We start from the raw sequence: 17,400 nt of genomic DNA, 5'->3' as shown, positions 1-17,400 counted from the left end.
AAGTCAGAATGTATCAGGAATCGGTGGAATAAGTCATGGGAACGACTCCTTGTCTAAGATCTTGCACACTGATTGCAAACAGGTTTATCGCGAGGAGAAAAGATTAGAAGCACAACTGGAACTCTATCGCGTCTAAGGAAATGCCTGCCATAAAGATGTCTATACATTTACAATGAACTTCGCTTAGACATAATTCCTGCAAAAGGATGCTGCTTCTATCTGCTGCCAAAGAAGAGAATCTAGATCCACTTTTAGAGTTTTCTATGCTTGATATGCCAATATTTGCCTCATATATCACGAGTTCGATTGACAGAAAAAAGCATGAATTTGTAATGAAATAAAATATCCTTTATTTAGCCTGCAGCGATTTTTCACGCTCGGTGTTTGAATGTAATTAACTTTTAATGCGTTCAGTCAGCCCGGCTGAGCGCAAGCTTGATTTTCTAGAACCATCCGTGTGGATGATATGAAGTCTACCCTCGAGAATGAGATGGGGCCACTATAGAGGAACTCAAAGGCGACTGTGTTAATGTTTCGCTATCCTATCGCGCACTCATTAACAGTAACATACGCAGAATTATTAAACACATAAGGCGGCGTCTGTGCGTGTGAAGATAGCATTGATGATATTAACCAATTCAATTACGGTTACATAAAGTACCAAAATCTCATCGTGAACTCGCGAATTTGTGTGTGCGCTATAGCTCTAACTCTGAAACGATTTCTCCCTATATATAGCTATAAATAGTCGATGGAAAATTTTGAAATTGATAAAAACGTTGACAGTCTTCTCATTCCACAAGTCCTTGTCTACAGGGAATGACCTCTCACCCCATTACAACGCTAATTATGATGTTTGTGCGGTTCACTTGTGTTGGTCTGAAAGAAAAATTTTGATTGTCAGGCAATAAAAATTTGCATTGTTTTACAACACGCTGTTTTTGTTTTGACGGGCCTTTTTCAGCGACAACTCGTAGGCCTCGCTCAATCTCAACCGCTGTTCAAATGCCATTGAACAATTATCGCAGGCAACTTGAGTGCTGGCCAAGAGGAGCTTCAGCAAACGTCGCCCCGTCGGACGCCTTGAAAACTTTCCAGAAGGCACGCCCGAATTTTAGCGTAATCTAAATCGGTTGAATGATTTTGGCACAAATCATAGCCTCCCTTCCACTTGGCAGACATATTGCTCTGACGTAACTTGAAACTTCTCATATAAGGCGGGGGGTGCAGTGGAAATTTGAACTGCATATAATTTTTTATCACACAAGGATAACCTAGTTTCGAACTGTTTAATTTCCTATGGTGTATTGAGCAAGCGATACGCATCGACCGTGATATTACTACGGTGGAAATACGGTATATTGTGAGGTCATTCCTTATGATGCGTGCGAAGTAATTTTCATACCTGCATGTCCGAGACGATATGATATAATTAGAAAAACTACTTTTCAAAAGCGGACATGCGTTGCAGTGATGCGGAACTATCTTTAGACACAATAAAAATAAATACGTCTTTTGTTGAATTAATAGTTTACGAGTTAGCTTATTTTAAAATAAAAATGAAAGAAAGCTTATATCTGCCTTTCCCTCAAGTAAAATCACATATAAATTAGATTTACTCGACTACAATGTGTTTATAAATGGATGGTCGTAATAAGAGGGAACTATAGATCTTTTTATGTGGTGCGTTGGCTTGTGCGAAGTTCAATATAGGATACTCCAACAGAATACTTTGTGTACAGAAGAAAGATAGTGATATCAGTAAAGATATACAAATTAGAGTGCGTGTCAATTTTTGAGGCGGTACATTGAATACTTTAATAAATAAAAAAATAATAGATTGGAGCTTAATTTTTTGAGGTCATGGATAATTCTTCATAAATTTCACTCAACGGACTTTTAGGTTTTAAAATAATCGCATTATTGTATCGAATTTCGGCTGTGTTTCATTGCAAAATATTGCAAATTTGTACTTTTTTACAGCGCTCATTCTTGACTTGCATTGAGCTGAATTTTTTAGTTGCACGAAGTTTCCGTCTTACAATCCTCCTGCGATTAATAATCGGAAGTGTTTTGCCTATTTTAGGCAGTTGTTATACCACATTTGACGCTAATAGTTAATAATCGGAATGTTTCATGAGAATATGTTTACGGTAACGACATTCGATAGTTTTGCAGTAAATATTGAAACGAAGTTGAATAAGTCGACCATCAGTTAAAACCATTGGACGTGTATCAAAGTATACCATTAAAACTTTAGAACTTATCGAAGTCAGGCAGTTGCGAGACGAGCCGATTACAGGAATATTTTCTTCTGGGGAACGTGCAAAAAAGCACGGTGCATAGCGCATCCCATGCATCAGGATTTTTTTAAACTGTAAATCTAATCTATCGGACCATATTTAGTATGCAAGTTCCGATTGCCCTTACCCCGTCATAAGTCGTTTTAATAATACAGCGCTACACCCAAAGTCTTATAACAAACCCGCTTAGGCACACCTTGGGATCTCGGTCAGTTTGGCAAACGCAGTGCAGGTAAACAGTTAAACTTTAGCGGCAAGAGGAAGGCGATTTTCCTATGGGGAAGTCACGCATGCACGAAGGCAATTCTGAATACAGGGACGAGGAAGGAGAAGTCTACGATAATCTTAAACCATTGTTGTAAAGAGAGCCAGTAAAGCGATATGAAGTGGCTGCCTACACATTTACGATAAGCTAAGACATGCAGTCAGATAAGTATAATTTCAAAGTCATTTTTTTAAAGTGTTCTACAATGCTCTAGCTAAATTAGGTAAGGGTTAGGGTTAAGCTCGCCGCAACGTGAGCTATTAGCTGAACTAAAGACCACGCTTGGCTGTTAGCTCAGCAAGTTACTCTCGTGTGCGGATAGTTTTTCGTGAGGAGTTCACCTCTAAAGGGATGTTTCTGACGTGTGCGGATGGTTTTCGGGCTGAGTTCGTTAGCTCGCGAGGTTGTTAGCTCAGCTAATAGCTCTCGTTCGCAGCGGGCTTTAGAATCTCAAGGATGATGAGGTAAGTAAGAAAAATGTATTTTCGTCTGGGTATTCACTCAAAAACAACCTTTTAGAATAACCCCTCACTAAAGGGATGCTCAAATTTGTCAACTTTTTTTGCAGAAGGTCTGATGTTTAAACGAAGGCGAGCAAGATCGACAGCTTGCAAGATTAACAGAAGTTTTCTATACGAAACGGATGGGTACAAACCTTAGTGGAGCCATAATCGTGGCAATAAAGAGATTGCAGATTATCGTAGCCTAAAACCTGTCAAAAATAGGGAGAAAATAAGTGTAAAAATATGGTTATTTAACAAGGGAATGCACGGAGAAGATGGCATACCCTGGGATGACCAAACCCCTAGAGTTTATATTAGGCTACTTTCTCACGTTCCTGACTGAGTGTTTTGGCAACACGAACAGATTTTAGCGTCGAAATCCAATTAATAAGTTGTTTGTTTTGACGAGGACCATAGTAGGGGGAGTCGGTATTATGATTTTAAAAAACAACCAACAGCGCTCAAAGGCTCATATGCTGGCTCTCCCTTGCTAATCAAAACGATGCCAATATGTAAATAATGCCGCTCTTTTAAACGAGCTTTTGTTTGCGGGCCGAATGAGGATGCTTTGTTTTGGATAATTTGTCTCGAATGGTTCCAGAACGGGCCGTGAAACAAAAGAACAATGTAGTCATGTAGATGATGAAAAAAACCCTGGATTTTCTATCGCAGTCGCTTCGTCGTATAAAAGGTGATAGTGTGGGCAATTTAATCCCTCTGTCTAAACAGAGACACTTGTCTGCTGTGAAATTTGAAAGTAGTTTAGTTGTTTGTACTGTACAGGGCGCGCGCAGTCACGGAAGTCCTTTGCACATCAATAAAACTGGCGAACTTGGGACTTTCACCATAAAAAACTGTAGTAAAATCAAGACTTATAAGGGACCAAAAGCTTGCTTGAAATCTATCAGATAAAGTTGTTTGTCTTACTCTTTGCCGTCATTGTTGAAGTTACCTTACTCAATCTAAAGTTCGCTGATAACTGAACTTAGAGACTTGCGAGGGGCAAGGTGGCTACCCTAAGTGAATCTCACTCGCGTGAAGATGGCTTTTGTGAATTTACTTTGCGTTTTTTGTACGCGAAAAGCTCGGTTTTAGGTTGAACTACTAGCCACAGACTTTAGACCGTTATGTGAGTCAACAGCTCTTGTGCGCGCACGGTCGCATTTCGACGTTCGGAATAGGTTACATACAGATCAGGCTCAAGCATGGCTGGAAATGCGTCAACAGCAGCAGAGGCGGCTGTAAAGAATTCACAAGCGCTGCGCGCACGCAATTAAATTGGGTCGCAGCCAAATGGGGATTCCTCGGAATGACGCACATCGCACGTTTTTCGAGATTTTCTCAAACGGCGCCGATCATTGGTTGAAATCGTGTACCACTTGTGGGAAACTACCGAGGGTAGCCGTTTGCACAAAGCCGCTCCACGCCAGGCAAAGCTTTTCCACGAGAAATCTTCGCGAAAGTTTGGAAAGACCCAATTTTGAATTTTTATTGCATAATGGGTAGTAATAATCAGAGTGTTAAGTAATGGTGGACCCGTGTATTCGGCCAAATCTACTACTTGAAAATTCACCATCTCTTACAACCATTCTTCAAGGAACAAATTTAGGTTTATAGTAGTAATGCTGTAATGCTACCTCCCCGCAGGCAAACTTCATTGTCTAAAGCCATTTCCCCAACAAAGCTGGACTTTCCCCTGGCAAACAACCCAGTTTATACTCAAGGTCGGGTCTAAAAAAAATGTTGACCAGTTCATTTCCTAACTTGAAGAAACACATCTGAAAATTCCTCAACAATTTGAAAAGTTTCTTAAAAAGTTCCTAGCTTCCTGTTTCATTGACCAATCAAATTTTATATTTTATTTTTGAGCAGTCTGATTGGTCAATGAAACAGAAAGTCAGGAACTTTTTAAGGAACTATTCAAATTGTCGAGGAGTTGTTCAAATGTGTTCCGTCAAGTTAGCAAATGAACTGGTCGACATTTTTTCGAACGATTCTATTGGCACGATTGTAATATTGCGCCCGACTTAAATATTTCTGCATTTTCTGAATGTAAATGGTCACATGCACAAAACCTTATATAAGACTGTAGGTTGTTAGTGTCGTGAACATGTCAAGGTGATTGATGTGATAGAATATTTCTACGTGTATGCAGTCAACGATGGACGATTTTGAATACAACAATAGAGACAAATTTACTTTCGGACTATTTCTCATCGGTCAAAAGGACTTGTTCACGACAGTACGACTATTATTATTATTATAGTTAACCAGGATACCTACATCACCTTATAGTGTTTTTCAGTGGGGTCCTGCAATGACTAAACGACTAAACGAAAAGCAGGCTTAATATTATGAAACCAAGCATCATCGTGTTTATCACCAACTAAACTAATACATTTCAGCGATGAATTCAAAATACTCCCCAGATATGCATTTATTTGCTAAATAACTAACCTTTTTTTCTGAAAAAAATTTGCGTGCTTTTGTGCGCATTTTAAGCGGTTTCCGACAAGAAGCATGCATGCGCTTGTACCGGAATTTATAAGTACTTTGCTATTGAAATTACCTCGCGGTGCATAAAAAACAAAAACTCTTCAATTCAAATTAACCAAAACCTATTTTAAAGACTGACAGCTTCATTCACTGCGGTTTATTTTACATTAGTAAAGTACAAAGAAAAGGTTGAGTATATAATTCAAAATTTAAAAGTGTCTCGACTATTTTTACAACCCGTAAACAGGTCGTCTCCTGAAAAGGTAATAGCTCTTCAAATTTACCTTTTATCGTGATGAGTTGGCTATCAAGCACCTGAGTGTGCCCACACAAATTTTAAGTGAATTTCTACTTTTTAGTTCCCAATTTTTTTGGGGGGGATATTCTGTGTCCGGATATAATTAACCTCATTGACTTTGAAGAAACAGTTTGACAGATTCGAATCAATCCAAATGGTACAGAAAGGTACCCGAAACATCATTTCGCGTAGTGTTCCAGCTAATGGGCAAATATTACATCAATCATCTAGCAGACTTTCCGGTATGTCAGACGATTACTCCAATACTCCTGGCTCAATTCACAGACAACAAAAATCCTGATAACCCGAAAACTCGCTGTTACCTTAATGATGAATGGAACCTAAACATTCACTAGGGAGCTTTAGCAGTGAATACGAGAAACGTAAAATGAGAAACGAAAAAACCTAAATGAATTTAGAAGCAGGCAAACCAATCCTGAGTGACAAGAAAATCTATCACTGCAGTATCACATCCATTTTAATTGCACCATAAATCTTTTCTGGTCTGACGTTCGTTGAACTTTAAGGTGAAATAAAACGTATTGAAAGCCTATTGAAAGCCTAAAGCATTTGTCTTTATATGAATAGTACGTTTCACTCTCTGCCAACACATATCCCGCCCACAACCTTTCTAAAAAAGTTTGCAAAATTCAGAATCAACCATAATAAGATCAGGGCTTTTTCAATTAGTAAATAATATCAAATTTTAATTATCACGCCACTTTCTATCAGATTTAGCTCACAAATGCTCGCAAAATTAATAGTCTAGTTTGAGGACTGTCATAATAAGCTTACGAGGCATTTTTTAAGTCGTTAATTTCCATCTGAAAAGTGGATTCTGTAGAGAATTTGAAGGCTACTTTTTCAGCGTATATTGTACACAAGATGCCACAAATCTTACATAAAAGAAGTTATCCATTTTGGACCGACTTTCGCAAGATGAAAAATCTACCTGGAAAGCAATTTTACAAGTGTTTCGTGATGCTAAAACATTAGCATAAGCGGATTACGATACGATATCAAACTCTTTTATACCCTTGAGGAACGTGGTGATATCTCCGATTGAAGGTATTTTCAACGAAATTTAAGCGCACGACGAGCTATTTTTGACCAGCGATAGAAAAAGAGCAAATTTGCATGAAACTTCAATGACATATTCAATGAGTTAGATTGCGCCATCACCCAGCCATCGTGTCTCCAAATCGTGGATAGTTTTAACTGAATTTAGCCTGGTTATCTTGCTAGGACTCACTAGTGTCTAGGTGATAAATATCTCATGATATCAGGGATTATTCACGGATTACAAACACAAGTTTAGACTGTATGCAGTGAAGGGAAATGACTCATTATTGACGACGTGCCGTTGACAAGAAGACAAGTTCACGAAACGACTAAAAAAGATCAATTTTCCACCAGAGTTTTGCGATATCACAAACCTCAGCTACGTCCTGCTGGGTGGATTAAGATGCTTGGTAACCACTAACCAGCGTGCCATAACTGAGGATATAAGCACATGAATGTCTTTCATCGTGTACAAAACTTTAAAGCAATGACAGATTTAACATGGGATTAAATGGCAACCAGCAATCGGCTTGCATACACCCGAGAGATGAGAAGAATGAACTGGCTTAATAGCAACGACATTGGAGCTGGTGCAAGCGCGCAAAACGCCGCTTTAAAGATCGCTCGTTATATTTCGCTGAAGACAATTTTGGGGCAAGAAAACAAAAAGATGGTTTGAATTTCTGGAAGATGCATCAGATTATGGTAGGCTTAAAGCAATTTCTATTCTTTTACAAGGTAGCTTAACTCGATTTGCGATTCGAGCACTTCTGCAGACGTGTCAACGCCCTTTTCCCCAGCGCTTTACTCCAGAGAATGTTTGGCAGAATGACAACACTAAAATATTCCGGGTTCGAAATATTTGCGGCCCGAGGTACGATCATTGAAAGGTACCCACATTCACCGCACCCTATACAAAAACTCTACACGCAGAACGGGCATGAAATGCGCAAACCGTTCGCTTCGAGATACATTTAAATAAAATGCGCTATATCGTTACATTTCGTGAGAAAACTCGTATTGGATGGGACACAAAAATGCCATATATTTGTACACAGAATTAAAAATCAATCAATAAGATTGACATAAACGATTAAACACAAACACATGACATGATTTCGCTGAGGGCGATAAAATTTAGGCATCACGAACTGGGTTCAAGGCTTTAAAAGAGGTGTATATAATGTAATATAATACATAGAATATCTCTAAACAGTAATATTTTATTCGGTCTGCATTTCTACAAGAAGAGGAACTCTGCCCGAAATTGTGTAAACAAATTTCATTGAATCAGATTTTGATAGCCTTGATTCACCCCAAACACTGGTTGTGAAAACAAGATTCTGCATGTGGAACCATTTTAGCATACGTTTAGTAATGCAACGTTTGTTGGTCCGAATCCATGTTTAATTGCTACCGCCAAAGCATCCCCAGGCAGGCCAAATTAAATAAGATTTCATCTTATCAAAGCCAACATTTGACAGCTCAACAAGCTGTTTCAGATAGACAATTCATTATCATTTAATTATACAATAGAGACCCGACTTTTTGTTTATAATATATTTAGGAATAGCACGCTTCAGCAAAGATAGATAAGGATGACAGGGGAAGCTTAATTCTTTAAGTCCGATTTTCTTTGATCCAAAAATGGTTAAGCCCTGTCGACTCCTCTCCGCAAGAAGCTTATGCGATCTTTTTATTTTCTCGGTATTTGAATCGATTCAATTTTTTTCGTGCATGATAAAGGGGCGTAGGGCATGTAAGCGGGCAAGCAGGAAACAGCCCTTGGGGCGGAGAAGAAATAATAGAATTACAGAAACACAATAAAACTGAGGCATTGAATCTTAGATTCAGGTTTAGACCTACAACAGACCACCAGCACCATATGATCATAACCAACACTTGATCCACCCTAATCGCATTGTTCTAATACACGTGCAATAATATTTAACCAAAGTTTTTAAGACAACAAACAGCTATATATTCCTAACCTTGGGCAAACTTCAAATCAAATTCTGAATACAGTTTGGTGAATGGTTTTAATCTGCGTAAGACAATCAATTATTTTGCCTTGAGACAGCAGCGGGCATATTTTTATCACAGACCCCCCAATACGTTTAACCGCAATTCCTATCATACTGCTAAATCTTCGCTGTTAGTCCTGGTAAAGACGTTGAGATACTATAGCATACTTCGCTAATCAAAATAGAGAGAAACCGCATTAAGTCACGAAAATGAAAACGTTTGGGAAAGGATGTAATGCTTTGATAGAGAGGCATGCGCATTTTCCCCTACAAAGTGGCTACTTGTGTTGATCATTTTCAGAACTTAAGAATGAAAAAAATAATTTTCAGGAATGCCATTTATTTCAAAATTCCAAAAAAATGACGTTCTCGTGTATACTATTATCAGAGCACTCAAATCTATTCCTTAATCCAACGAAACATTAAAACAAATTTCATTCAGCACATGATGTTAATACCGTGAGCAGTAGTGCATGTGTGTTCCTATCAGTATAGGGTCGATTTACGAAAGGCAAAGTCTGTATAAGTGGATAGTAATTTGGAAACGTATAATATACATTGTTGTACGTACGTTTGAGGGTGAGGGTGAGGACCCTGGCTTTGTTGCAGAGAAACGCGTGTTGTAAACAGGGGCGTAACTAGAACGATAATTGGGGAGGGGGAGGGTGTGTATATTCATATATTAAGTTCTGCCCGACGGATTTCTATTGTAAGCTATTGCATTTACAGAAAGAAACACATCTGGCAGAACTAGCAAAAATATATGAATATTCACCCCCCCCCCCAATTATCGTTCTAGTTTCGCCACTGTCTGTAAACATGATAATACAGCAATCATGCTACTAGGGGAGAGGGGGGGGGTGGGAGGTATCGTACCCAGGAATCTCCAATGGTCCACAGATAAACCGAATATGATGTTTGCAAAAAAGTTGGTAATGGTGATTCAGGTCAAGTAATTAAAGAACTCACGTCATCAACACGTGGTGGAATTTTCCGAGTTTCCACGCGATCCCTTGGTTCAAAGTCCAGCTCGCGTGTGATCGCATGATCCATGGCTGGTAACATTTAAAACCACGTGTTCCCTAATCCGGGGTCGTAAAAAATGAATCATGACGTCAAAATGTTAACGAGCCATCACTCGTAATGCCATAGCCCTAATCATTTTGTCTGAACAGTCATTCAACAGGGAATCCTATATCCTTGCTGCTGAAGACTAGGGTAATTAATCTTGATCACTTCTTTGGAAAGATGGAAGGCTAAAATGTTAACACGGCTATCAAATAACTCTGGATTGTGAGCAGAGTTTTTGCGCAATCGTTTGTAACCTACAGGGCGAGGTGAAGTTAGCTACCTGCGGTACAACTTTAGTCAACTACTTGCACATCGCTGCATTTTCGCGTTGCTATACAGAAAATCTTGTAAATAAATAAATGGATTAAGGTGGATAATCCAAAGAGGGGATTAACTTTTTTTTCTTTAAATACGATTCAGTGTATAAACCTTAGCTGGAGACGTAATTTGGGGTCAGGACGCGACCTAAACATGTGCCGAAAATTTCGATTCTAAATCTCCAGTCATGAAATGTGGGAGGACAGGTGCATGGAGAGTAGCATTTTGATTACATCCAGAGATTCACAACACTTGACCTGTGCAGAGACAGAAACGGTCGAGAGAGGACAGGGAAGACGCAGACAAATGATTTAATGAACTGTTAAAGGATGTTAACTGCATCCTCGCATAGGTTCAGAGGTCTACGACGTAGGCTGAAGCATTTTGACACGTCAAACAAATGATGGTGTAAATTTTCCTTGCGGATTTAAGACCTGAGACCTCCACATACAAGCGGAATGTTTGCATTCTAAATCATGTACGCGAATCTGGGAAATGTTGCGAAAATGCAACAGGTTGACGTGCAAAAGCCGTCCACAATTTAAGCTTCTAGCAAATTACATTTCTGCGATCGCCATAAATGCCCAGCCTAGATGAAAGCTAAATTTCAATGTCGCTTAACTTAAATGCAGCGACGTTGTGATGAAAAAACCTCAATCTACATCGATAAAAATTGCACAGAAGAGCGCATTACTGATCCAACTAACCCGTGCTTATAGGCAGCTTAGCCATTACATCATGCTTAATTTCATTTCGCTTATTTTTAAATCTCACAATCTTATTTCACCTACAGGCGTTAAAACGCTATTTCGATCAAACGATCCACTTAAGAAAATTATGGTACTTGCAGCTTACTTTTTAGCTGATAAATACAACAATGCTATACTGCACGCGCTGAACTAGCCCTCGGGTGGTTTCAGGGGTGAAAGGGTATATATTGTCTAAGGGTGTACCGTGTTTATATCTACTCTGAAAGAATGATGAGTAATCTAAAACCATATAAATATAATCCTTCAGTGCATATACAACTTAGTCATTAGACAATTTTATCGAAAGGGAACAACGTCACGTGTATGGCACGAAACTAGCTGGTAATAAAATTTCCATCCACCATCATCTGTCGTTCACAACCATCGTATTTTTGTATTTATGTCAAAGCCTATAACTTTCCTCATGAGTTACTGTATCATTGTCAGCAAATCTCTGTCATCAAGATCTCATAATGTTTAGTGCACGCACGCATGCACAGTGAAATACAATCGATACTAATATGGTAAACCAAATATGCTGACCAAGAGGATTTAAAGCACTCTTAATAAAACCTGATGCTTTATCAAAACATCGCCAATCCAATTATATTCACTCGTCAACGGCAGCATTTAGGTTTAAGCGTTATTGCAACCGTGTTGCAATCGTTAAGAAAAGTGGGATGACGCGAGGGCATGATTTACTGTGTTTCGCGAGGTCACTTTTCAGATCAAATTTACTGTCTGCTGGCTGATCTGCACTCGAATGATATGTATTTTATTAGCAACCAATTAGCAACCTATATTTTAGGCGTCAAAAGTGAAGCACATGAGTGTAGATAGGACAGAAATAGACAAAGTTGAGAGACCATGAGAGTGTTTATTGTCCATTATCAAATCGAGTTTTAGACGACACAAACATGGGTGAATCCTTAAATGCAAGGCTACCATAATTGAGATCAAGCAATTTTAGTAGGATGATATAATAGGTGTTCTAAGCTGTTGTGTGTGTATGCAGCGCTAATATTTTCAAATACATTTCCAAAATAGAAATAGTCATTTCAATATTCCTATACCCGGCCAGATTTCTTCCAGCTGTCAAAAATATTGCTTAATTGCAAGGGCAGAAATCGTATAATGAGGAAGAACAATGATATGGTGACTTCAGATAATGGCAACAAAACATGTCTCAAGCCTGCATACGTGAATCACGCAAGCGCGAACAATGCAGTGAATTTTACTTTGCTGTTTTGCCCAATATTCTAGATTACTCAGTGGTAACCATTGAATTGTAAACAAACTGGAATGACAACTCAGGGGGGAAATTGAAGCCAGTGCTTTTTACTTTTTCTGAGTTATGAGCTGAAATACTTAACGCCAAATGTTGAGCCGTATATGAAATTAAAGCTATTAAAAAGTTATATTTCGTAACATTTCGAGATTTTAGCTCAAAGGGAAATATCTCAAATATATCTAAAAATTTCCCTGTTTTTTGCCGGTTGGTAATTGTTTTTGTTTTTTCTATATATTTCCTGTCTTGAAATTTCCACATAAAAGATCACTTTTCAATAGCTTTAATTTGACACACAGCTCAACGTTAGGCATCAAGTATTTCAGCTCATAACTCAGAAAAACTATTTTGGCTTCAAGCTAATATAGGGATGTTTTCAGGAGTTAGCGTTCCAGTTTACACACAGTTCAAATGGTGGTAACTCCAACTTCTGCGTGACAGCAACGCGCGCGACCAACGCGCGCGATCAACGCAGAACGCGCGTAGCACACGCGTGCTAGCCACGCAGCATCGAGCTTCCTGCACAAAATGACGCGTCATCCGGCGAACAATTTGTCTCGTCTTTTTTTTCTTAGTGTCTAAATTTAGACTGGTATCGACTTACCTCATTCTGCCCCAATTTTCCATCATTCATAAGCAGGAGTAATAAATCCAACCCAGATCCTCATTTATATCCTCGCAATATCCACAATGTACCATACTCCACAGTAAAAATACCATTGATATACTAAAGATCCTCATGTATCCATAAAGTACACCCAGAAATAATAAAATCCACACAGTTAATAACAAAACCTGAAAATAAAAAAGAAGGATCACTTGAAAATCAGAAAAGACGATCGCAATCAGAAAGTCAGGGGGGTACGGAAAGGCAAATTCGAGGGGGGGAGAGAACAATATGATATGATATCTTGAAATCCATTCATAAGTAAAATCCGCGCTAATAAATACGCAATATAATAAAGTATCTTATAGGGACACTCTTTAAACAAGACTATGAAATTGGTATATACTGTAGATTTATATTTGTTTCTAATCTAGTGAGACGTTTATTTTACAATATGTTCGCTAACTGCTTGATGAAACGGTGTGAATTCTCACGCGAGCTGTTTAGAGTTGTGAAACAATTGAACAATGTCTTCTTGCTAGAGGCTTGTAACAAATTTGGAGCCAGATTGGCCAAGACTCATCTCAGTTAATTCAAACCAACTGTGGTTCAATATTTTAGGCATTTGCTCAAAGGTGGTTGTACATAAAAATAACATAACTGAAAGCCTGGATTCCGGACTGTGGGGAATAAATGCAGCATCAAAATAGGCCAACCCTTCACTCTCCTTAATTCCGGAGATTTCACCCTCACATGTATAAATTTGTTAAGATATGACCATTTCTAAACTTTGAAAGGTCAGTAATCATAAAAAATCCCGGCTAGGATTCATTGCCCCAAAAGACTGAGAGACTGTGTCAACATTGTATTTGAACATTCTCGTTTTTAAAAAGAGTAGAAATGTTTTAGTGTTTTATTAGTGCCTAAACTAAAGTAAATGTGAATTGCCTGTATGATAGGCAATCTGTAACTCAAGCAGAACGATTTTAACCAGGCTGACTGATTAATGGTCTGTAACCATAGCATAATGCACAATCTGTCTATGTTTAGAGTTGGCTTCCTTGTAGCAAGATGGTTTTTATTGCTGTTTAAAACAATTATTATATTGCATAGAAATAATTCGGTGACTTCTTCAGTCAGAAAACCCTCATTCACATATAGAATGAACGTTTGTGGGTCTCTCTGTCTAGCTGTCTCTCCAATAATCACTGGTTTCACTGCTATGCCTTCTCACAGGGAAAAATAGCTTTAAAAATATTCACAAATACATGTCTGCACTTTGAGGTGCAAAAATTTAAACTGCATGCCTTACTTTACAGGGAAGAGATATTTTAAATAAAAACATAGCATAAAAATCGTGTATATATTCATGGGTGAGTTGTATTTCCATGCTAACTAGACAAATACCTTAGATCTCACTAGAATACCTTACTAGAGTTGGCCTTCCTTTTCCCACAAATCTGTTTATGTGGATGTTGTAGTCGTTGTAGTTTTAATACCGCATAAGACATGCGCGTGATCATTTGCGCAGATTAATGCAACGTTGTGAAAGCCAGAGCTGACTTTTTTGTTGAGTTAAGATTAGATTTTGTCTTGCCAACTGACGAAATACATTCGCGATTGCTTTTAGTAAACTTGTCAACGCGCCATTCCAATGCTGTCATCTTGTCAAGACGCTTTGGATGGTTGCCACGATTTCAAATCCTGAGCTCTAATGGTTTGCAGAACGACATTTGCAACACAAACTCATAGGAAAAAAAATTCTTATACAAAAAACTGCACCATCTATTCAACAGATGCAATGTAATTCAGTTAAAAAAAACAACAACGTTTGAGTTGGACAATGAGGTTATTGAGCAATAAAACATTAATAGAATAAAATGAATAGGTTCAGGGCCAGACTTGCATGAGGCTGAGCGTTTGGAATACGTAAAAAGCATATTATTACTCAGGTAGTTTAGGTGCATACTTGAGGTTTTAAAACTGTTAAAAGTGTTTTAATTGAAAATACCTTGTTTCGATTCTTTTATGATGGAAAACCACTAAAATAATACGTCCAAACATGGTCAATTTGAAAGAAAACAAACATATCTCTTTTTATTGTTTCAAACGACTTCCTTGAGTACATTCAAATGAATTCAAATAGGGGTCGAAAATGCGTCGTATAAATTGGTTTGAAATTGAAAGAAAACTAAGTCTGAAGTGAAGTGTCTTATGCTGCAAATCCCAAGGGAGGAGACTCAGAGTGGCATAAAATATAAACCATCTGTAAATTTTGAGAAACATCAGATACAATTGCATCAATGCAAAAAAAATTAAAGGAAAAAAACACTAATGGTATCCTGCTTCTCAAGAAACTACAAATAACATAGAAGGGAATAAAAGAATAACACACATGCAATTACGTCCGAAATCGTATGCATTGCACTAAGGATGTTCTCAATTTATTTGGCGCCGCTGAAAAGGCTGTTGCCGCCTTACGGCTTGAGCACACCAGAGAACAGAATGAAAGAATATTGTTGTCAACTAAGAAGAGCTATTTTTTAAGTTTCTCTGAAACCTTGAAATATTCGTAAAAAATAGAGAATACAAGATTAAAAACACGTGCCGACTTACCAATTGGCATATAGCCCGAGCCGCGATGCAAACCTTTCAGTATTTCAAGCACTGCTTAATTGGCCATTGTTAACAACAACTAACCGCAAAACCATAAAAATGTAAATCGCCTTGGACACCCAAATCGAGATGCAAATATATCCCAGCTTTATAACCATCCACTAGAAATCTTTACAACGAATCCGAGTTTGAAATACAACGCTGTGTATATCCGCACATTGGCTACGCGTTTGAAAGCTCTTGCGCAGCATACAAAGCACTACAAAGCCACGACACCGTAGTTTCACTCGCGGAGATTGTCAAGTCCAAAACTAGTCGTACAAAATACCGATTTTCCAATCCATTTATTCGTATATAAACACGATAAGCGGATAGGAAAGTGTTCGAAGCAGTATGAAACCCAATGTGTAACATATACTTTGTTTACTAAAAGTGTGAATGGGACAAAGGACAAAGACTCTACTCTTTAAGGTCCAGTTATCAGCTCAATAATGACAGCATGGCTCATTGCGTATGCAGCGTTAGTTACGGCGCGAATATACGACGGCGCAAGCTCGCGAACGGCGATGCAACGTCTGATTTGCATATTCTGCGCCGTCTTGCGGCATCGGGAAAAATTTCTGGCGAAAAATACGAGGCAAAAAGTGCATATTGTTTGAGATGTTTCGCCATGGGTATCGGCGCGTTCGCGCGAATCATGTTACATAAATGTCAATACATTAACCTGACGAGCGGGAACAATCGCACTAAAGATTAAACCCGCGAAAGTAAATTGGACTTAAAATGACGAACTTGCGCGTCGGCTGCGTGATCCTTCTAACCGCATTTGCGCAAATTTTACACAAGGATCGGGTGAAAGTGTTCGGCATTGCGCGCACTAAGGAACAGCTGATAATCAGCTTCGCACGGCGAATACAAGAGAGTCTTGTCCTTGGAATATCCCTTAAGTTATATCGATTAAACTTTGACGTCAAAGGTCTACCTAAGCAAAGTGATTTATAACAATAGAATAGTGCTTGTACTCAATATGCAAAATTTCTTCAGACCGGGTGCCTTATATGACCGGGTATGAAGTATACCGAATCTTTAAGAATCTTTACTGGATGGAAACGGTTGGATTTCTGCGTTTAATATCGAGCTGCAAGTGTCCGGGCTATATTTATCTGACTTTCGATCGGGTTTGTCGCAAGGTTAGATGGCCATCTCTCGCTATTGGTGGAACAAACGATGAATGTTGTGATTCAGAAATGTACCTGAATAACTGTATAGGAGGAATACCGGCAAAAGATAACTGCTTTTGTAGGCAGGCTTGTACGTGGAGCTGAGCACGGTTTATTATGAAAACGCAAATCATCAATCCATATGTTGCAGCCGGTGTGCGAGAGAACGCTCACAAACTAAAGAGATCAACAAGGAAGTTTACCTCACATCAGACTTTGAATTTGTGTTTGAAAAGAACTGGCAGACAATTTATTGCAAAACACATGCAAGCCATTATCTATGGCCCTCTGTGTGAATTTGTCACAGTTGAAGTCTGCCGGCCACGATCGTCTTCACAATGCATCACTCAGGATGGTTTATTTACAAACTCGCCCGCGTTGTCAGGGCAGCTATCTCTGGTCAGAACTGATCTTTGCATTTTCAACAGACTCAGAGAGACGTTTGGTACAACAGGAGCGCCAGAATTCGCGTTTTACAGCGAAGAAAAACCCTCGAAATCTTCCAACGACATCTCATTCAATTCCTTCGTTCCATATTTTCTTAATGATCTCAAACGAACCAGTTCACAATGCACACGAG

General features: G+C 38.7%; 1 protein-coding gene across 1 annotated transcript in view; it reads right to left on the bottom strand.

Annotated features, from left to right (window-relative positions):
* LOC114519435 (transcription factor SOX-2-like) overlaps positions 1-16,472 on the bottom strand; it is a 56,742-nt gene extending 40,270 nt beyond the window's left edge. Inside the window, exons 1-3 of the mRNA XM_028539560.1 lie at positions 15,601-16,472; positions 12,982-13,172; positions 3,224-3,280 (exon numbers count right to left, since the gene is read on the bottom strand). The gene's annotated coding sequence lies outside the window, so the exon portion shown is untranslated. The remainder of the gene's footprint in view (positions 1-3,223; positions 3,281-12,981; positions 13,173-15,600) is intronic.
* Between the last annotated feature and the right edge of the window lie 928 nt (positions 16,473-17,400).

Source organism: Dendronephthya gigantea, unplaced genomic scaffold (assembly GCF_004324835.1).
Source record: "Dendronephthya gigantea isolate DGI-Jeju-01 unplaced genomic scaffold, DenGig_1.0 000013F, whole genome shotgun sequence".
In the NCBI taxonomy this organism is placed as follows: Eukaryota; Metazoa; Cnidaria; class Anthozoa; order Malacalcyonacea; family Nephtheidae; genus Dendronephthya; species Dendronephthya gigantea.
This window is presented reverse-complemented; position numbering and strand designations above follow the sequence as displayed.